At 42.6% G+C, this 21,908-nt stretch overlaps 1 long non-coding RNA gene across 3 annotated transcripts in view; it reads left to right on the top strand.

The window, feature by feature from the left end:
• Positions 1 to 11,347: 11,347 nt before the first annotated feature.
• LOC137201813 (uncharacterized) overlaps positions 11,348 to 21,908 on the top strand; it is a 79,863-nt gene continuing 69,302 nt past the window's right edge. For 2 of the 3 annotated variants that reach the window (XR_010932383.1, XR_010932378.1), the window contains exon 1: positions 11,350 to 11,676. This is a non-coding gene — a long non-coding RNA (uncharacterized lncRNA). Of the gene's footprint in view, positions 11,677 to 21,908 lie in introns of all 3 variants that reach the window. The other variant, XR_010932385.1, reaches the window with a different exon arrangement.

The following is a 21,908-nucleotide window of genomic DNA, read 5'->3' as shown; positions in this document are numbered from 1 at the left end:
AGCACCAAGCTGATCTCCCTGTGCTATGCGGCTGCTTCCCACTAGCTATCTACCTTACGTTTGGTAGTGTATCTATGTCCTGCCTCTCTCTCGCTTTGTCACAGCTTACCCTTCCCCCTCCCCATATCCTCAAGTCCATTCTCTAGTAGGTCTGTGTCTTTATTCCTGTCTTACCCCAAGGTTCTTCATGACATTTTTTTTTCTTAAATTCCATATATATGTGTTAGCATACGGTATTTGTCTTTCTCTTTCTGACATACTTCACTCTGTATGACAGACTCTAGGTCTATCATTCATATTCTTAATTAAGTACCACTGGACTAGTCCAACCCTTTCATTTTACATAGAATGGAGCTAATAGCAGGACTCATACCCTCCTAAGTTTAGAGAACGATTTTAGTTAGGGACAAAATAAACATCCCAAATTTGAGGATTTTTAAAATAAATCAAGGCAAATGGAAATAGCCACAAGCTTTGGGCCCAGTTCATCATTTTCCAGCAGACTTAGTGAGAGAATTAACTAATGTTACACACTTCTGGTAAATGATAGAAACAGGGCTAGAACCTGGATTACCTGATCCCTGAAGCAATTTTTCTTTCCAGCACACTCTCTTGTCCTCTGTTTTGCTTAGAGCTAAGTCTAGTCAATGAACTGAACTCCAGTAATATCAATACTATCTCCCTTAATGATCAGGTCAATTGGTTATACCTCCCCAGTTAATGTGTACTTTGTTTAGAAGTTTAGATTTTTTTCATTTTCCTTTATTGGGGAGTTTCAAAATTTAATACCCACTGGGCTCAGAGTACTAGTTTTCTGGGGAGCACAGAAGGCATAGCTCCCCAAAGCAATTGTGAGATTCTGTCACTGCTCTATGTGTTGGGTGTCTTTCTTGGGTATGCCCCAGTGGAAACTGAAGCCCATCTTCCTGGTCATGCCATCACAATTATGATTGGCTCTCTCTGTGTAGCCCAAACATGTTTGATTTCTGAGTAAAAGGAGCATTCGCTGATTCCTTGACAATACATACTCCCTGTTTTAAGCCAGGTTCACACACTTTCACCTCTTTTATGTTAATTAAAAACTGAAAAGGTCCTTTGACCTGAGAGATGAATGGGGCTAAATGCCTTATTATTAGCACATACCACCTTTGGAGTGCAATGATTCAAGCTGAGATTAAATGCAAGTTGGTACTTAAGAATAATTAGCCCAGGTGGCCTGCAAACCCAGTGAGCACCCTCATCCAGTTGCTCCTTTCCTACAGGTTCAGTACCTGATGGATCACGCTTCTTGGCTTTGGAAGAGCTGGAATCCCACCCTCCTAAGTTCAGAGATAGACTTTAAATCGGATCAAAATAAATATTCATAATTTAAAAGATTAAAAAAAAACATCCTATCAAGGCAGATGGAAATGGACACAAGCTTTGGGTCCATGTAATTATTTTCCTGTCGTGACAAATTAGCTTTAGGGGCAAGTCGTCAGAATAACTTTCCTTGAAAAAGGCACTGTGATGGGGTTGAGGTACCCGAAAACTCAGCGAACCTGGCTTGGTTGGGAGTATCATTACAGAACCTGCTCTCATTCCTTAGCCCGTGGCTTACCCGTCAAACTAACGGCTCAGATAGTTTACGGTCCTCTTAGTGTTCTTAATGATAATAGCTAGTTCTGCAAAGCCCTTATGGGTCAGACCCTTTATGAGGTGCTTTGCATGTTTTATTTCGTTTGATTCTCACAACCACTCTATGAGAAAGGTACAATTATCACCATTTTATGCACGAGGAAACAGAGGTACAGAGAGGTTAAATACCCAAGGTCACCAAGCTAATAAACGGACTTCTTAAAAATCCACAGTGTCTGTCAAAAAACGCTGGATAACAGAATAGGGGTGTATCAAGATAAACTCTAAAACAACCAGAAAAACCTTTCAGTGATTGCCTTGCTCTTGCTGAGTCAGTAGCATCTTTCAAAAGGAACAGTGCCTAACAGCATATGTGTGGATGCCTGTGTTCTGAGCAGCTATGTCTTAAAGGGTTGGTCACTTTCCTCCCCCACTTCATATGTGTCTCTGAACCAGAATAAAGTTCACATCCTTCAGATATTTAGGGTTTGGGGAAAAGTTAAATGACTGTTTGTGGAATAAAGGAACTAAATATTTTTCAAGCAGGCTGTAATGAATACTGTTAATTAGAGATTATTTGAAAAGAGAGACAAAAGGAGGAAAATGTTTTGTCATCTGACTACTATGCCTCTGTTTGCATTTTGGTGTATTTTCCTGTAATATTTTTCTGTATTATAGGTATCAGTTATCTTTTCTGTGTAAGAAATTATCCTCAATTTAGTGGCTTAAAACAGCAAACACTATTATTTCACAGACTTTTTTCTGGGTCGAGCCTCCCAGAACAGTTTAGGTGGGTGATTTGACAGTCTGTTCGTGGTGATGTTGCCATCAAGCTTTTGGCCGGGGTGAAGGTCATCTCAAGGCTTGTCTGGGGAAGGATGCTCTTCTGAGCGGCCTCACGTGGTTGCTGGCTGGCCTCTATTGATTTCTCATCACCTGGGCCTCTCCATAGTCTGCCTCAGTGTCTCCTCAGGACAGGTGCCTTCCCTCTTTGCAGTGTTGCCTTTCGTCATTGTTTCCGCCAGATCAAGTGATAAGAGAGGGAAAAAGAGGGAGGGAGAGACTGAACCCCGACATGGAAACTGCAGTCAATCTTAAGAATTAACATTCTATTACTTCTACCATATTCTGTTCACTAGAAGCAAGTCATTAAATTGCACTCACATTCAAAAGAAGGAAAATTAAGCTCCCTTCCTCAAAAGGAAGACACAGCAAAGAGTCTGTGGGCATATCTTGAAAACCATCACACTGTACCCTTAAAAGTGTTGTGATTGGGCTTCCCTAGTGGCGCAGTGGTTGAGAGTCCGCCTGCCGATACAGGGGACGCGGGTTCGTGCCCCAGTCCGGGAGGATCCCACATGCCGCAGGACGGCTGGGCCCGTGAGCCATGGCCGCTGGGCCTGCGCGTCCGGAGCCTGTGCTCCGCAACGGGAGAGGCCACAACCATGAGAGGCCCGCGTACTGCAAAAAAAAAAAAAAAAGAAAAAAAAAAGCGTTGCGATTATAGTACATATGCAGTTGCTCTTTATCTTTTCTTTTAACATAATAAAAATTATCATAGCTGCATAATACACCTTAAAGTGGATTTCCACAATTTTCCCAAATACAAATCTGTACGTACATACGTATATACATACCTAGGTGGTTTTCTAAAGTCTGTGCACCAGTAGTGATGCTGAACGGACATTTCTGGTCATAGTTCTTTGCTTTATTTCATTGGGATAGGTTTCTCCAAGTGTGACAACAGTCTAAAGGATATGATATCATTAGAATTTTTATACCTATTGCCATTTTCCTTTCTTTTTTGTAGATATCATTGTTCTTTTTATTTTTTTATATTTTATTGATGTATAGTTGATTTACAATGTTGTGTTAATTTCTGCTGTACAGTAGTGATTCAGTTACACATGTATACATTCTTTTTCATACTCTTTTCCATTATGGTTTATCACAGGATATTGAATAGAGTTCCTTGTGCTATACAGTAGGACCTTGTTGTTTATCCATCCTATATATGCTAGTTTGCATCTGCTAATCCCAAACACTCAATCCTTCTCTCCTCCACCCCCCCTCCCCCTTGGCAACCACAAGTCTGTTCTCTATGTTTGTGAGTCTGTTTCTGTTTTGTAGATATGCTCATTTGTGTCCTATTTTAGATTCCACATATATGTGATATCATATGGTATTTTTCTTTCTCTGACTTATTTCACTTAGTAAGATAATCTTTAGGTCCATCTATGTTGCTGCAAATGGCATTATTTCATTCTTTTTTATGGTTGAGTAGTATTCCATTGTATATATGTACCACATTTCTTTATCCATTCATCTGTCGTTGGACATTTAGGTTGCTTCCATGCCTTGGCTCTTGTGAATAGTGCTGCAATGAACATCTAGGTGCATGTATTTTTTTCAAATTCTGGTGCTGTTTAGGTATATGCCCAGGAGTGGGATTGCTGGATCACATGGTAACTCTATTTTTAGCTTCTTCAGGAATCTCCATACAGTTTTTCATAGTGACTGCACCAATTTACATTCCCACCAACAGTGTAGCAGGGCTCCCTTCTCTCCATACCCTCTCCTATTTTCCTTTCTTAAAGCATTGGGCCAGTTTACTTCCCCATCTTCCATATATGATGGAGCCAGTGCAGAGTTAAGTCATGTTTTGAGCCTCCCTGATGATGGAGCGGGGACATATACCACGTGCAATGACTCCTTTCACCCACAAGGGGCAGTGGCTGATCCTTCACATCTGGGTCTCATGGGCACATACTGACCTCGTTAACACAAAGGGTAACTTTCTCACTTAGATTATAGTGAGCATGTAGGCGTGGCTAAATAAAATCACAATAATACTATAACAATCTAGTGTTACATAATTATGTACCCATATAAATTTTATTCTTTGTTTCGGTGAACTTTTTTTTTTTTTTTTTTTGGCGGTAAGCGGGCCTCTCACCGTTGTGGCCTCTCCCGTTGTGGAGCACAGGCTCTGGACACGCAGGCTCGGCGGCCATGGCTCACAGGCCCAGCCGCTTCGCGGCATGTGGGATCTTCCTGGACCGGGGCACGAACCCGCATCCCCTGCATCGGCAGGCGGACTCTCAACCACTGCACCACCAGGGAATCCCCCCTCGGTGAACATTTTTGAAAGATTATTGCTGAGGTAGTCAAATTGCTGTTATTATCTTTCCAAATATTTTCTTCCCAAACTGTAGTGATATTGTGAAAGTGCTTGCTTGCATTGTTTAACTCTTAAAAATAGTTGTATGACAAACTATCGTGACTTAATTCTTTTTGTTAATACAACAACTTTACTGAGATATAATTCACATACCATATAACTTCCATAGTTCTTAGCACATTCACAGAATTGTGAACACATAATTCTAGAACATTTTCATCACCCTAAAGAGAAACCCTATACCCATATGCACTGTGACTTAATATTTTTATTCTAAAAAAATCACAAATACCTCCACTTTATGGGAGCCTAGGACAATTTTTCTACATCCTTTTTTTTTTTTTTTTTTTGATTACAGATGTGGAGAGAGAGAGTAACTTGCCCAACACTCTCAAAATGTTGTCTTTTGGAGACAGGACTAAAAGTCAGCCCTCTGAAGCCATTGCCAGTGTTCAAGGTCTAAACATGAGATATATAGATGGGATATTAGACCTCACTTCAAGGACAATCCCTTTAATTCCATTTCCCTCAGACTGGGGAGTTGAGGGATTAACAAAAATCTCTCTAAGAATATATATTTCAAATACGTGGAGCGTATTCTGGCAAACATCTTGATGAAATCTTTAATAGGAAGTGAGGCCACTTACTGAAAAAGAGTTGCAGCAGTCAACAACATGCCAGGCATCTCTTTACTGACCATAATTTAGACATGTTTTCAATAATCTTTTCTTCTGAAAAAGACAGTTCCGGTGACTTCACTTTCAGGTCAATGAAATCACTGCCTACTGGTGTCAATAGCAAAATGATGAAAAAAGGAACCATTTTGCCCACAAACAGAATGGAATTTCAGCTATGACCCAGGGTCTTGGGGGCATAATTCACTTCCTCTGGAAGCAGAGGACAACAGTTCCTCCCTAAGAGGTCAGGAGCGTGAGGTGTAGGGTTACCGTGGAGGCTAGATTCCAAGAGAAGCTCGAAATTTAATTGCCCTATGGGTTTTGTTCAGCTGCAAGATTATCCTTAGATATAAGCAATAATGAGGGAATAATAGCTGAAATGGTCTTGGGTTGACCCATGCAGAGGAAGAACTTTTTTTTTTTTAATGTGAGGAGGGTGGTCATTATGACTGCCATTTCTTCCAAACGCAGTTGGCGTTGTCAACTGAATGAGTCTACTGAATGAGACAAGAATTCTTAGGTCAGTTCATTTTCTTGAATCATGAGACATAAATCAACGCTGAACATCAAAACTTCAGACTGTCTGTGACTCTGGTCCTCTGTAAATGGGGAAGAGGGTGTCCCCTCTGGCCCTTGGGCAGAAGGTTGCTTATTTGTATTCAGTGATTGAATTGGGCTGCTGGCGCATAAGCTTTGCTGACTTTGCAGCGGTAAATAATTCTAACAAAAAGACTACAATAAAGACCAAAGCCATAGATATTTCTATAATGTTAGCCAAGCTGGAAAGACCCTTTGAAGCCAGTTCAAGATACCCACACACATCTTGTTGAAGACCAGGTATTTTCTGCCTGTAATTCTTTCTAGTACAGAGAAAGCAGAAACCTTCCTGCTCCCTTATAGATTCTGCACCTGAACTTGAACCCACATGGAAACACTTGAAAGTTTTGAAAAAAAAAACCACCTTTCCCTGTCTCGAAATAGAAATGCAGATTTTTGAAAGCCAGAAAGTTTTTAATGAGTTCTTCTGGAAAAACAGCTCTTGTCAGAGTAAAATGCCTCTGTTCAAAGTATCTAGAAGGCTATACAGCACTGCAGAATTTTACCACCTGTCTAAAAGGTCAAAAGACTCTCTCTTAAATTAGATTACTGTTCATGTTTATTGGTTCAGTCTAAGGTGAACATCTTGAATTTCTGGAAAGACCTTGTGAAATGTCAAGGTATTGCTGCCTATATTCAAGAACACCTGCATTTAAGTGCATTCAGATATTCTTTTGGTCAATATCTCATTTTGATTTTTAAAATAAATTAAAAAAAATGAGCCTCTAACGTTTCTATAATAATGGAGACGTTTCAATTTTATGAAATCTGCACATTCTATTTTAGGATTAATTTTGATCAGGAAATAGCCCTTTTGGTTTGCGAAGGCAGTTTGATAATAATAAGGCTAGCCCTGCTCAACTAAAAATGCCATTCTGAAGAGCAAAGGATAACAAATGTGGAAAATGTTAGATACAGTCAGTGTTTTCTTCTTAGTCTTTACACTATTAAAGAACACACTGTTAAATGTGTTCTCCTGCCACTCTGTTTTTTTTAGGGAGCTTTAGTATTTTGGAAGAAGACATTTACAATGTCTTCAAGTGCCTTCTGAGTGGTCTTTGAGGGTTCAGCAAGGATATTTAGACTAGCGTCTTCGGTCTTGCTTTTCCGCTTTCATTTGATATCTTAATAGATGTGAAAGGCACATCTTCCCCCTGTGTGTGCAGATGTGTTGGTTGTCAGAAAGATTCAAGAGCATTATTACTATTTTCCCAGCACTTCCTCCATGGAGCTGTGATATTTCTTACCAAACATGTGCAATTTCCTTGTGGCTGGCTGCTACATGGCCAAGTACTGAAGAAGTAGAAGGACTTCTAAGAAATGTTTGCCTCTATAGGATTTCCCCAGGAGAAGGTATCCAAAGCCATCAGTATTTGTGGACAGCACCCAGTTGACTCTAGGTCAGCCCTTCTGGTCCTTAAGTCCATTAAGCTGAGTGGTAACGAGGAGGCCAGCCAACATGAAGAAGAACTTGGCAGAGGGACCATCACTATAGATGCTGTTAGCCTGGGTGCAACAGTCTGGCCAGCAGAGTCCAACTTTATATCTATTTGCTGTTTTCTTAGCTCGTGCTTCCCTATTAGTATATCCAACTAACCATCCTCCATCCAGTCTTCTAGCAGGAGGGACTAGCGCATTGGTCAGAAAATAGTTACATGTTGAGTCCTTTTGACATTGCAAGTTTCTCTTCTTAGACAGACTTCCCAGTTTACACTCAGAGATACCGAGGGGAACTTGCACCCAGGATTATAGCTCAAACTGGGACTCTCAGACACTGATGATGAGAGTGTAAGTGGGCACTATTGCTTTGTAAAACTGTTTGGTGGTACCCACTAAAATGACATATGCTTGTATCCTTTGACTGGGTAATTCCACTCTTAGTAATATAACTAAGAGGAATGAGCACATATGTGACAGGCATAAGAATGTTCAAATTGACTTTATGCATGGTATCTCCAATTGAACACAACCCAAATATCCACCAACGGTAGAACAGACAGATAAATTGTGGTATATGGAGTACACCACAAAAATAAAAACAAGCTATTGTGGTATGCAGAGAAACATAGGTGAATCTCACAGACGTGAAAATGAGCAAAAGAAACCAGACACGAAAAACTATATTCTGTGTGATTTCATTTACATGAGATTCAAGGACAGGCAAAACGAATCCATGGTTATGAGAATAAGAACGCTGTTTTCTTAAGAGCTCGAGAATTCAGAATTTGACAGAATTTAAAAGCAGGCATTTAGGAGTCCATACAGAAAAACAAACATCAGCAGAATGTTGGTTTATTTTCTTAGTGACAAGGAAATCTCAATTTACATGTTATAATTTGACTCAAGATGATAGTTTATAATAAACAAATCACGCAACAACAACAACAACAGAATGGTGATTTTTTTCCAGGGACTAGGTAGTCACTGAGACAGGCATGAGGGAGCCTTGTGGGTGCCGGGAATGTCCTGAGTCATGTTTTAGGTAGTGCTTACTCGGCATGATACTTATGAAAAAAATTCATTGAGCTTTACACTTAAAATGTGCTTACTTTAAATATATATGTTATAATTCAATGAAAGATGCAAGACTATGCCTCACTGACAGATGCCTGTAAGAGTAAATCGCTTGGCATTCCAGCCTCTTTGGGCTGTACCAGGAAAGGAAGGAATAGCGCAGTTTCTCAAGGGACAAGGAAAGCGTTTGCATGTGACCAAATTATTGGGTCGGGAGCATATTGGGTTCCTAAAGAGCTTTTGCCATCGTCCTAGGTCTTCCTTCCAGATGACCTGTCCTCGTCCCCTAGGTACTTAGGGTCCCATCCCAATATACCTGGACAGTCCAGGGCATCTCAGGGGTCCTTGTCACCTCCTGGTGTTACTATCTACTTCCTTGTGCATCCGGCTCACTTAGACTGGGAGCTCCAAGGGCAGGATATTGTTTTGTTATTTTTATTTCTCCAGGGCCTGGAGCCCAATATTGACTCCATGAAAAATTATTCGATTCCTGAAACTCTTATGGTTCTGATCCTGCTTATTTGTCACATGCTTCTGTGATTAACAATTATAAAATGCAAACGGAAAACCAAATGTATGCGTCAGCATGAGCATATGCTTCCCCATGAACATGGTTCATTTGCTCCTAACTACTTGCTGTGCCTCATATTTTCCTTGTTTCCCTATGAGGACCAATCTATTAAAATATTTGAAAAACTTCTTGTGGAAGGAGAATAATAGAAAACAAGGAATTTATAAAGTCTTTGACTCCTAGGGAAATGTTTTTTTTTAGTTTTCCAAGTCTAAGAGGAAGGCATCAGTTCCATTTTCCCAGGAATTCAGAGAAGCTTTTTCCTATCCTACTTAAGATAGAGCTAGATGGTGCCTTTAAGAGGACCCCTGGTACCCACTGAAAAACACATCCCATTTGCCTTTTAAAGCAGCCTGAGCTGGCTAGCAGGGAGGCCTTGGATGTCCCCAAAGCTCCTTTTCAAACCTCTCTCCCAGCAAATGTTGAAGTTTGACTCTGATCTCGGAATGCTGCCTGTCATTTGTTGGTGACTTTCTATGACCTTTGAACTTAGCTTACCCCCTCAGCTTGGCTCTTGCCTCTCAGCCCAGTTGTGATGCGTCAGCTACTCTCTGTGTGGACTCTTGGGATAGGTTGCTTTTTTTTTCTGGCTTCATAGGCTGCATGCTACAATTCATGCCTAACTTACTGACCTTGGGCAGGAAATTATTCCTCTTTGGTTGGACTTACCTAGTAAGAATCAAGGCCACTGGTTTACTTTAAGCTCCTAAGCCTGACTTAGAGAAATTGGGTCCAATAATGTAGCAGCAAGGAGAAAGGGTTATTGATCCATCAGGAGTGGGAAAGTTCAGTAGGTAGGACTGGGTTGCTTCAGAGAGCAGTTAGACTTTTGGGGATGTAGTCCTCATTTGTTTATTTATTATTATTATTTTTTGTTTGGGAGTTGGAGCTAAAGGGGTTGGTGATCTCTGTAATGAGGTAATTTTCAGAATTATGGGGAAAAAAACAGTTTCTTTATATTTTCCAGCTAACTCTCACTATGGGTGCTTCAAATAGTACAGAAAGACTGTTATAGGTTGAAATGTGTCTGCTCCCCACAAATATGTTGAAATCCTCACCCTTCGTACCTCTGAATATGACTTTATTTGGAGATAAGGTCTTTTGGCCCTAAGGCAATGTGACTGGTATCTTTATGAAAAGGGGACATTTGGACACAGAGACAGATGTGTACAGAGGGAAGGCAATGTGAAGACACAGGGAGAAGGCTGCTGTCCTCGTGCCAGGGAGAGAGGCCTCAGAAGGAACCAACCCTTGCAATCAGACTTCTGGCCTCCAGAACTGTGAGCGATTACATTTTTGTTGTTTCAGCCACCAAGTCTGTGGTACGTTGTTACAGCAGCCTAAGAACATGAATACAAAGGCCTATGAAGGATTTTGATTACAGGACATGAAGAAGACTTGTGAATATTGAAAACTTTGGTGTAAACTAATTAAAGCCTTTTTTAAATTTAATTTTTATTTTATATTGGAGTACAGTTGATTTGCAATGTTGTGTTAGATAGGAAAAGAATCTAAAAATTAAAATCTTTAAAAAGTAGGAGGTGAATAGGTAAAAGAAGATTGAAAACATGATTGTTTTCCAAGTAAGAGATAGATCTGTAGGGAAGATCAATGGGTCAAAACAAGCCCAAGCAAAACCACCACCTTGAATAAAGAGGATGACTAAGTTAACAATAACCCCTCCTCCACCAGCCTCCCTGGGATGGGCAATTGTGAGTTGTTGCATCTCTACCAGTGGGTTTGCTGAGCCTGGGGCCATGTAAACGAGTTCTCTTTCTGTCTTCCTGGTCACGGGAGTTTATTCTTTTTCACAGTCAATTGGAAAATAACAGTTGTAAAGGCATTTTGAAGAATACATGCTTGGGGTGTTGGGCTACCTCTTCTTGGCCTGAAAACGTAGCAGTGGAATCAGGAATCACAAAGAAAACCATATAGCCTAGCTTTTATTTTTCAGCAAACACTTCTTGAATGCCTGCTCTGCTCCAGGTGCTGGCTGGGAGCTGGGGCCAATGCATGGTTGACTAAAAAGCACACAGTCCCTGCCCACATGGCACTTGGACCCATTGTTTAAGAAGCAAGCTTAGACTTGAGCCACACAGGACGAAAGTAGTGGCAGGAAAAGAAAATGGTTTAATAATTTGAGTGGCAGCAGGTTTGGGAGGGTTTAGTGAGGGCAAGGAATGGGGAAGGTTTGGCAGGCTGACAAGACAAAGGTCCCTAACCTAAATCTATGAGTCAATTAGTGCTCTTTTTTTTTTTTTTTTGTGGTACGCGGGCCTCTCACTGCTGTGGCCTCTCCCATTGCGGAGCGCAGTCTCAGCGGCCACGGCTCACGGGCCCAGCCGCTCCGCGGCACGTGGGATCTTCCCGGACCGGGGCACGAACCCGTGTCCCCTGCATCGGCAGGCGGACTCTCAACCACTGCGCCACCAGGGAAGCCCAACTAGTGCTCTTCTGAATCCACTTTCTGCCACTGTCAGCTTCCCCCAGTCAGAAAACTGCATGGTCTCCTGTCAAAAGTAAGTTCTAAAAGAAAAGGATGGGCTTTGAATAGCAATGTCTGTGTTTCTATGACTGATTCTTCCCTGGCAGTGAGAAGGAAATGAGTGAGCCCCAAGACTGGCGGAAAAGCAAGTTCTTTTTTGGCATGTTTCAATTTAAAAGGCAAATTTTGTTTTTAGATTGTTCTTGCCACCCACCTTGAAAAAAATTAATTTTTGAAAGTATATTTCCCCTCAGCATCTATTTGTCTGGAAACAAAAACCAGCTCTTAAAATTGTGTTGCAATATGTATACTCTGAGGTGTGAAAATAGAGTCTTCGAGAATCTTGTAGATATTTGAAAGATTCAAGAAAAGTTCATGGCTCAGCATTACATCGTGTTCTGTGAGAGCCCAGAGGGGCCAATTCTCAATGCAGGTGGAAGATAATTATGCAACTTCTCTCAGGTTTCTCCTGCTCTCAGACAGGGTCTATTTTTATTCTTCTGGGGGTTGCTGGGAAAATCTTCAGAAGCCACCAAGAGGCCCAATAGCCGTCAGGAACTTTGTAAAGAAGCTGGGAGAGGCTGAATCACATCCAGCTCAGGCCCTGGATTTCCCCTGGGCTGTTGTACTCGGTCAGTTTCCTTCTCTCTCTTCCACTATCCACCTTCGCCTGCCCTCCTCTTCTGCCTATACACTTGAGCTTTCCAGCAATACACCTTGGTTGTAAGCATCTGCTTGATTTAGCCCTTTAAGCTAAAGAAATGCAGACCTCTGTTAAATTAATTAAACAAGTGTCAACTAAAAAAAATGCACAACGTGAGAGTTGTAAGTTAAGTTTTATTAGGGGCAAAATGAGGATTATAGCCCGGGAGACAGCATCTCAGATAGCCCTAGAAACTGCTCCAAAGAGGTAGGGAGGCTGGTCGGTGTTATACATGATTTCAGTGAAGGGGGTGTACCTGCAGTTGAGCACATATTTTGGCAAAGGCTTGCTGCGAGTCACGAGGAGCAGATGTCACTGTTAATGATTTCAGTGCTTTTCTAGATATGAGGTGATGCAAGACTTGGGCTCATAAAATCTTCTGAAAATATCTAACTATCTAAGGCCCTGTTCTGCCAGTTTTTCCCGGAGCACAGAGGGCCTCATTCCTGCTCTGCATCTTGAAGTCCTTTCAGGGGGTGTTGAAGGTCAGCGGCTGCAGCAGTTCGTGCTTAGTCCTTGTAGAAGCAGATGGCAAGTGCCAATTTGTAGTTGGCACAGGAACGATTAGACTGAGGCGTCTCTAATCCCATGGCAGCCTACGTAAGCAAGCCCAAATCTAAGCCCGTAAACGCCTCAAGTTTACAAGATCAAACAGATCAAACACTAAGGACAATCGATCACAAGCAGCCGGCTAGGATTCAAGCTATAGCCAATCAAATCACTTCCTTTCTTTGTTTCCGTACTTTCTCTCTCTGAGCCTTTTCTCTAGCTTCTGTCCCGGGACTGCTCCTAACCACTTCCGGTTTGGTGTTGCCCAACTGGAATCCATTTTGCTCAAACAAACTCAAACTTTTTAGTTGCCCTGGTTTATCTTTTTTTTTTTTTTTTTTCTGGTACGCGGGCCTCTCACTGTTGTGGCCTCTCCCGTTGTGGAGCACAGGCTCCGGACGCGCAGGCTCAGCGGCCATGGCTCACGGGCCCACCAGCTCCGCGGCATGTGGGATCTTCCCGGACTGGGGCATGAACCCATGTCCCCTGCATCGGCAGGCGGACTCTCAACCACTGCGCCACCAGGGAAGCCCCCTGCTTTATCTTTTAACACTCCTAATCAACTGTCTGGGAATTACAGACTGTCATACAGGATGGAACCTCTGACAGAAGAGCTCTTTTTCAGCATTTGATCAGGTTTTCATTACCTATTTGAAATATTAAAATGATCTATAAAGGTGAAGGAAACCAGGGAACTGTTAAACCTGAGGAAAAAAACACCTGATTTTATTTTTTGTTCATTTGCTAGTTGCAGAGTGCCAGCACATATGCCCAGCCCTGAGCTAGGCATGGAGATAAATAAGACTCTATTTTTGTCCTGAGACCACAGCCGTTTCGTAGGGAAGAGAAACATCCAAGTGGTCATAATGAAGTGTAGCACAGTATCACAGTGGTTCTCCTAAGATGCGAGAGGGACCTCTGCGGGGGGTGGGGGGGGTGGGGGGGTGGGGGGGTGGGGGTGGGGAGCAATCAACAGGGAAGGATTCAGGCAGGAGCTGGTGTTGGAGCACAATGGGGTAAGCCAGTAGTTGTCAGCCAGTTGAGAAAGGAGTTTCAGGCAGAGAAGAGCAGAGAAAATGTTTGAAGACATGGAGAGCATGGTGCGTCCAGCAAACTGCAAGGGGTAGAGGTGGGGAAAGTGTGGTCGGCAGGTAAGGTATGATGGAGGTGGGAGGGTGGGCAGGATAGGTGGATGGAGCACAGATCAAGAAGACCCTAACATGGTCTGGAGTTTATCATGCTGGGAACCATAGGGTCGGACTTGGATCCTGCTGGTAGGAGGTTGGAGGTGGGTTGGAGCATGGTGAGCCTGGAGGCAGGGAGGCAGGAACAAAGCTGTTAAGAGTGCAGTTTCTGGTCCCAGAAACCGGGGGTAGGAACAATCGCACCTCCGGTGAATCTGTTACTATGATGTCAGGAGCATTTGTCCTGTAATCTCACCCCAGCACACTGAGAACATCGGATGGGATGCACTCTACTTCCTTAAAGATTGACTAGACCAACTGTTTAATAAGCATACTAGCAGCTTCCCTTAACTGTGACAATCTTCCCAGCTTTCCAGCCCAGAGAAAATGGGCGAATTATTGGGACTGTCTCTGGCACTGGGTACACAGCAGTGAATGAAATGGACTGAAGTTGCTTCCCTGGAGGAGCTTACGTTCTAGTCGGGGGTAGAAAACATAAATAAGTCATCACATTAGATGCTAGGTAACAAGGAAGGTGCTGGCCAAAATAAACATGGGAGGAAAACAGGGAGTGCCGGGGGAAGGCGGCTTGCAATTTTCACTAGGCACCAGGACAGCTTCAATGAGGTGATATTTTAACAGATAGGATCCCTGAGGACCTTTGTGTCAAGGGTTGAGTTGTCTAAAGAGAGGCCACCTGTGATCCAACAGTGTTTGCGGAGGTGGGAGACCAGGTGGACCATAGGAGACCTGGTGATCATTCTGGAAGGAGGTTCTAATCTGTTCCTCGGCTTGGAGCTGCTCCTGAATATTCCAAACAACTCACCAATCCCTCCTTTCCTTGACCCTCAATTTATTTACTAAAAAAAAGAAGTGTGCAACTCAGCTGTAGCATCTGTTTTGCAGGGAGGCCGTTGTCTCTGACTCAATTTTCCAGCTGGTTTGACTATCAGGACACAAGCAGGTCATCTGACTGGCGCAAGGCCACACAGTGAGCAAAGGGTTCAGCCAAACATGAACCCAACCTTATTATTATTATTTAATTGCACAGTTTCTGGGAACTTTGTAGCTTTGTAGCAGATGGGATGCTAATCACATTCACTGAAAACTTAAAGGAGGAGCCTCAGTGCAGAGCTCTGCATCTGGCTCAAGAAATGTGTATGAATCATTTCCCTCGTGGAGAAGACAAAGCTGGGAAATACCCCCTGCCCCCCATTAAAAGGCCATTTTGCATACGATGGCTGTTCTAGTGCAGCAGCAGTTTGGTTTCGCATCTTCTTCAAAGAAGTCACTGCAGGGCCTCAGCTTTGCCCAATTAAGTTACCTTTTCTCTTTTTGCCCCCTTCTTCTTGCCTCTTCCCCAACCACCACCCCTCCCCGAGCAATTTCAAGTTCATACCCAAACTACTACAGTGTGAGAGAATTTCTGGGTGCAAACCGCATGCAGTTGTGGGTGAAATCTTTGGGATAATTGCAGTGAGGTTGAATCTGACACAAGTTGAGACAATTTGAAAGTCACCTTTTGGGCATTCTCATCTATGACTGTCCTTTATGTTTATATTAATATGTTTGGGTTAAGTTTTTCAAGCTAATACATTCAGCTTTCGTTCTCTCAGTTTGGGATTTTTGTGTCTTTTTAAGCTACAGAACGCTATTTTCAAATGAAGATTGATGCAAAAACTTGGTGTTGCTTTCATGGAAGTTCCATTGGATCCTTGCCCAGTAGGCTTCTCCACTCTCCTCCTTACCCATCAACAACGCTCTGTGACTCATGGAACCTCAGGCAAAGGTCTTCAGCTCCCTGCACCTCAGTGTTCTCATCTGTCATTCGGGTCCATGATGAAGAAGTATAGTGAGGTGATGCATGAGGATGTCTGTTTTTTTTTTTTTTCCATACCACCAAGCAATTCTCTGACACCGGCTGGGTGTCCTACGATTCAACTCAATTCTGACACTATCTACTCAGAGATAGCATCAGATCCCACAGACTAAGGGCTCAGTTGTAAAAGACTGCCCCCCACGTCAGATGCCAACTGCAAACCTAGGTTATCATCTCGGCTTCTGACCAACCAGCTATACGTTGGAGGTTTCCATGACCTCTTCCTTGGGTTTGATTAATTTACTAGGGCATCTCACAGAACTCAGAGAAGCATCTTACTTCCTAGATTACCAGTTTATTGTAAAAGGATATAACTCAGGAACAACCAGATGGAAGAGATGCATAAGACAAGGTATGGAGAAGGGGCCTGGAGCTTCCGTGTTCTTTCTGAGAGCACCGTTCTCCCAGGCACCCCAGTGTGTTTACCAACCCAGAGGCTCTAAGAAGTCCATCCTTTTGGGGTTTAGCGATACCTTCATTACAAAGCTTGGTTGATTAAGTCATTGGCCATTGGTGATTGACCTCAATCTCCAGCTCCTCTTCCGACCCCAAGTTGGGGGGTGAGGCTGAAAGTTCCAATCCTCTAAGTTTCCCCTGGCAACCAGCTCCCATCCTTAGGTTACCTAAAGTCTTTTCAAAAGTCACCTCATGAACATAAATTCCAAGGGTTTTAGGAGCTTGGTGCCAGAAATGGGGACGAAGACCAAATATATATTTCTTATAAATCACGATACGACATGCACACACAGTGACTTGCATGCTAGATGTTCAATTAGCCTTCCATTCCTTGACTCATTCTTATTTGGGCTCTAATTCGTCCTCTTTATTTTTTTGGTTAGTATCGCTGCTTCTGTGATCCACAGGGCTGAAGCTTTACTTACCCCATTCCCATTCCCTGACTCCACTCCAGGCTAAGCCCCTTCACCCCAGGGAGTTTATTTCTTGTTTTCATCCTTTTCACTGCCTTTCTAGGTGCCCCCAACATTTTCCCTCCAGATCATTTCATTCTGCTCTCTCTTCTCCCACCCCCTCCTCTCTAAACTCCTCAGCCACCAACAAATTATTTTCCCTTTATTACAAAAAAATTGGAACACACATAAAAGTAGAATGGATATATGCCTTACAAAAATAAGGGTATTTTATTAAATATTATTATATATTCACAGGAACATTATCATACCTTACAAAACACAATCCAAATACTTTGTTAATGTTATTTAATACCCAGTCCCTGTTCAATGTCTTTTTATGTTTAGTTTGTTAGGATCTGAATGCAAATAAGGTGCACAGGTTGTGTTTGGTCCTCTTGATCATTCGTACCCTTTTCCCCAATTAATTCTCCCAAGACAAGTCCTGACCACTGGGTTTCTAGTCTCCTCTTTTTATCCTCCTTTTGTAAGTGATTAGAAGGCAACGTCAAAGATTAAAGACAAGCCCCATCTTGATAGGGTCTTTTGAGCATTCTCCATTGCATATTTTAAAGCCTAAAGCCTTGCATTTATAGTTTAACACGTAAACTTTCCGTTCTTTTGGGAAAGAGACGTTTTGTTAATGACACTCTCTGAGGAAAATGGAGATGGTTCAAGCTTAACACTGCCCAGCACATAGAAAATACTCAAAAAGTTTATGGATTCTCAATTGGCAATGATGGTCATTATAATTATTGCATCTCAGAAAGCAAGACTTAGGGTCAGCTGACGTACGTCGGAAATCTTGGTTTTCTACTTGTGATTAGGCATGTTATAGAAAGAATATCTCTAAATCTCCCTTTCATTAATTATGAAATGAGAATGATAACATCGCCTAGCACTTCAAGGAAAAGAGATAGTGTGGATAAGACACGTATAATATTGCTGGGTACACAACAGGCCTTCAACTAATGGTACTGTATATACCATATATGTAAAATAAAAATATTAAGTCATTCATTACCATCCACCTTATTTCTGTTTCTTCCCTATCTTTCAATTCACATGTGGACAGGAATCTATATACGTTTCAATGTATATGTGGTATAATAGAATATTTATTTAGGATTCTAGGTCTGTACTCATTTTTTGGTAGCAATCTAGCCTTAAGCAATTCTCTCTACCAGCTTGAGCACAGTTTATTCATTTGTAAAATAGGAAGACTCACATCTGTTGTGAGAACCTTACAAAGTCAGTATAATATTCACATAGCTTCCACAAGGGAGAAAGGACTTTCAGCAAGAGTGCCTACTGACAGGCTGAGTCCAAAGAACACAGAATGGATTTTTAAATAAATGAATACGAATTCCAATGCTATGATTACATTCAGGAAGTAATTCATAAGTATTGTCTTTTTAAAAAAAAATCACATTAATCTTCCTGGGTTTACTTGCTTTTCTTTGCCATTGAATCATTCCACCAGGATTTCCTATGTTTTGAAGATTAAGAACTACAAAATGCTAAAGATAAGTTGACTCTTGGAGGTCATGTGTTAAGTGGGAAATCACCTTGATGCAATGGTACCCTCGAAGTGTATTACCATGTCACCTACCACAGTGGTCAGGAACATAAAGACTCAAGTGCCAGATTAAGATGTTTGAACCATGTGGTTTAATAAACACACAGTGAGAAGCAAGGGGGAAGAGACGGATGATTGACACACCAAAGCTGGCTACAAACAGGGTTAAAGGACCATACTCCTTGAATCCTGTATTAGGCAATGCCTATAGTCTCTCTCTGTCTCTGTCTCTGTTGCTTCTTCTATCTCTCACTCTCTCTTTGTTTCTCTGACACACCAGCCTTCCCTGCTGGGGTTATGAGGTGGACCAGAATTCATAATGAACAAGGGGGTCTGGAAGGGGCTTGAGGCAAACACAGACTTGCTTTTACGAGACAGACAGACAAGTTTTCTTGGTCACAGCTGTAGCTTGCCAGTTGGCCTGCTGGCTTTTACCTGTGTGCTGTAGGCAGAAAATTGGTAGAGCCAAAATAGGTGTTCCCAATGAATGGCCAACTTTAGGCCTGGTGAATTCTGAGTACCTTAGTGTCTTAATGTAACTCTGAATATTTCGTCTTTCCCACCTACCACCAGTACTCATGCTCAACTTACGTTATCTATGTTTAATGTGTCTCACCAGCCACTTACATCTCTTAATTTCCTCTATCCTCATTGGTCTGTTTTTCTTAGTTTACAGAGTCGAATCAAACATCCTTAAACAATACAGCAAACATATATCATCATGCACTACAATTCTGTGTGAAACAAGCCTGGACTTCCACTATCCCTTAATCTTCCTCCTGTTCTCAGATTGAGACATAGAAGCTTGAGGGAAGGAATGGAGACCAGCTTCAGACATTAGAAGCAGACAAACATCCCAGCAACCGCACTGGGTCTTTCTGGAATACATTTGGAGGCAAAAGGACTATCAATGCATGTCAACCTTCTGCAGGCCACGTGAGACAGTGGAAGAAAGGCCAGGTGGGCCTGGGTTGAAACCCCAGTGCTTCCAATTGACTGAATAACATGACCCTGGGAGAACTGCTTAAATTTTCTAAGCCTTCTTTCCCTAGCTTATGAAATAAGAATAGAATCATTTTCTGGAATTATATGAGAAAAGGCATGCAAAGAGCTAATTATCTAGGGGGGCTTACGATGAGACGCATATAAATGTGAGTTCTGCTGTTCTTCCACACACGTCTTCTGATGTCTCTTCAGTCTAGGCTTCAAACTGTCCCCAAGCCAATGGCGTTTACTGTACCCATCAGACCCAGGCTGCAATTTTGACTCAGGATGGTAACAGGGGGTGCCTCTGCTGGGTTTTGGGGCTCCCAGCAGCGAGGGGGCTTTGCCTTTTGGTGGGAACTCTCCTGCCGTGGGCACCATTAGCTGCTCTGAGTGAGGTCTCTTCGGCGGATGCTTCATTCTAGACCAAAAGTGATTCAAAGAAGACACAATAAATTGTGCTCAGGGCTGACAACCACGGCTGCCAAGGACAGAGCTGCACACAGCAGGCCTTCTTGTTCTGTTAGAAGCACTTGGAGCCCCTGGGGTAAAGTTTCCTGTAAGTGTGGGTGTTAAAACCGTTTGTTTTGGTGTTGTTTTTGATATGCACAACTCTGTCCAGAGGCTACGACATGCAAAGTCTTGCCAGAAAGTCATCACAGAGGCATAAATAATAGCATAACCACAACCTGAAGCCCAGCAGTCATTCTCCACGCTCTCAGTCCCCGACGCCCCTTCTCTGGTCTCCAGCTCCAAACTTGTAGAGGTTTCTGCAAAGAGGCGCTAGGTGGAAAAATACTACAAATCTCTCTTGGCTCACCAGGGCCCGCCCATGCTGGGACGGGGAGAATTCCAAGGTGAACAGGCTGCGTTATCACCCCAGACTTCCTTGGCACAAACAGTCCATTTCCAGCCCTGAAACGTATTTTCAGAGGGTAATGGACAACCAGTCCCAGAGTAAACACAACACAGCCAGTTTGCAGGTGTTACGTTCCTTTGTGTTTGCCAACCAGATGTTCCTGTCTGGGACTTGGTCTTTGGCTCGTTGGGCTCCCTGAGCTGAACAGAAATGTCACTCTTTCTTGCCCTTTTCAATAAAATAAAGCAAGGTCTTCAGAGGACAGGGCTCAAAATGAGCTGTAGATTTCACTTGCAAACTATTAATCTATTTGTGTCAAGTTCGTTCTTTCTTTTTTTTCTTCCCCCACCCCAATCTGGATTAGGCCAAGAAACACAAGTCATAATAAACATGTGAATCTTGACCTTTAAAAAAAAAGTAACTACTATAGCACAGCTATAAAATTTACCCTGGGGGATTTAGGCTGCAAAATTCACGCCCGTGTCCCTGTGCTCTTGTTTGGCACGGGGTGCAGCGGACACCGGCACACACTCCAAGGCCAAAGCGGGAAGGTGCCAGTGCTATTTCTACCGCTCCCGGTCAAGACAACCGGCGTGCTGTGGACACTTGGGGATATTTGGACGGCATACTCCCTCTCTCTGTTTAGCCAACTGTGCTGAGCAACAGTGGGTCAGCTTGGAGAAGGCTGAGTGCTTCTAGAATGTCTGACAGATTGAGGGAGGTGGTGAAGTAGATGAACTTGGATTTAGGACCTGAGACTTTCAAAAGCCACTCCGAAGTTCAATCTCGTGTCATTAGCCTAGAAGAGTTCCACCTGGTTCTTGTTGAACAAATCTTGGTCTGAGCATTGAACTGGTTTGATCATAGCTAAGTGGAGGTTTACAGGAGGCTCCTTTTACTATTAAACCTTAGAATTTGGGGGCAGAAAGGAGCTCCTCATTCTTTCATCCAGTTTGGGAGTAGCATCAGGTCATCACTCCTCAGTCACTGACTTAGCGTTATTCGTTCTCCCTGGGATAATCCCAGAGCACAGCAACCTGAGCTGCCCGGGGATTCCTGCCACTTGGGACCCCCCCAGTCTTTTCCCAGCTCATGATAAATGAGGTAACCCTAAAATGTCCTAAAGCTTAAAGTTTGATTGTGGAAAATGCACACAGCATGGTTGACTGCATAAGAAATTCAATGTCACACGTACTGTGTGTTCCTCAAAGCACTAGAGTTATAAGATCTATCTTCTTTGTGATCTTGTTTGATTCTAATTAATAATACCTTATGCTACCATAAGTGGTTATGGTTTGTAAAACACTTTGGCTTACTTGATTCAGGACAAGTGTATAAGGCAGGTGGAATTAGGGCCCCTTTGCAGGTGAATTAACTTGGTGACTGTATGTGATTTCCCCAAAGTAATTTACCAGTCAGCGGCAAGACCAGACTCCAACTTTAACCTCTTAACTCTAAATCCAGGGTTTTTCCAAGCAGGCTGGGAGTTCACAGCGGTAGGTGCCACAGTTCACGCGGTATAGATGAGGACGTTGAACAGGGATTAAACAACTTTGCCTACAAAAAGTAGTTTGTGACAGAGCCTGAGAAACCTGCTTTTCTTGACTCCTAGTCCGATGTT

This window comes from Pseudorca crassidens, chromosome 1, assembly GCF_039906515.1.
Source record: "Pseudorca crassidens isolate mPseCra1 chromosome 1, mPseCra1.hap1, whole genome shotgun sequence".
Classification (NCBI taxonomy): domain Eukaryota; kingdom Metazoa; phylum Chordata; class Mammalia; order Artiodactyla; family Delphinidae; genus Pseudorca; species Pseudorca crassidens.
The sequence above is the reverse complement of the archived record's forward strand: the minus strand, read 5'-3'. Positions and strand labels throughout refer to the sequence as shown.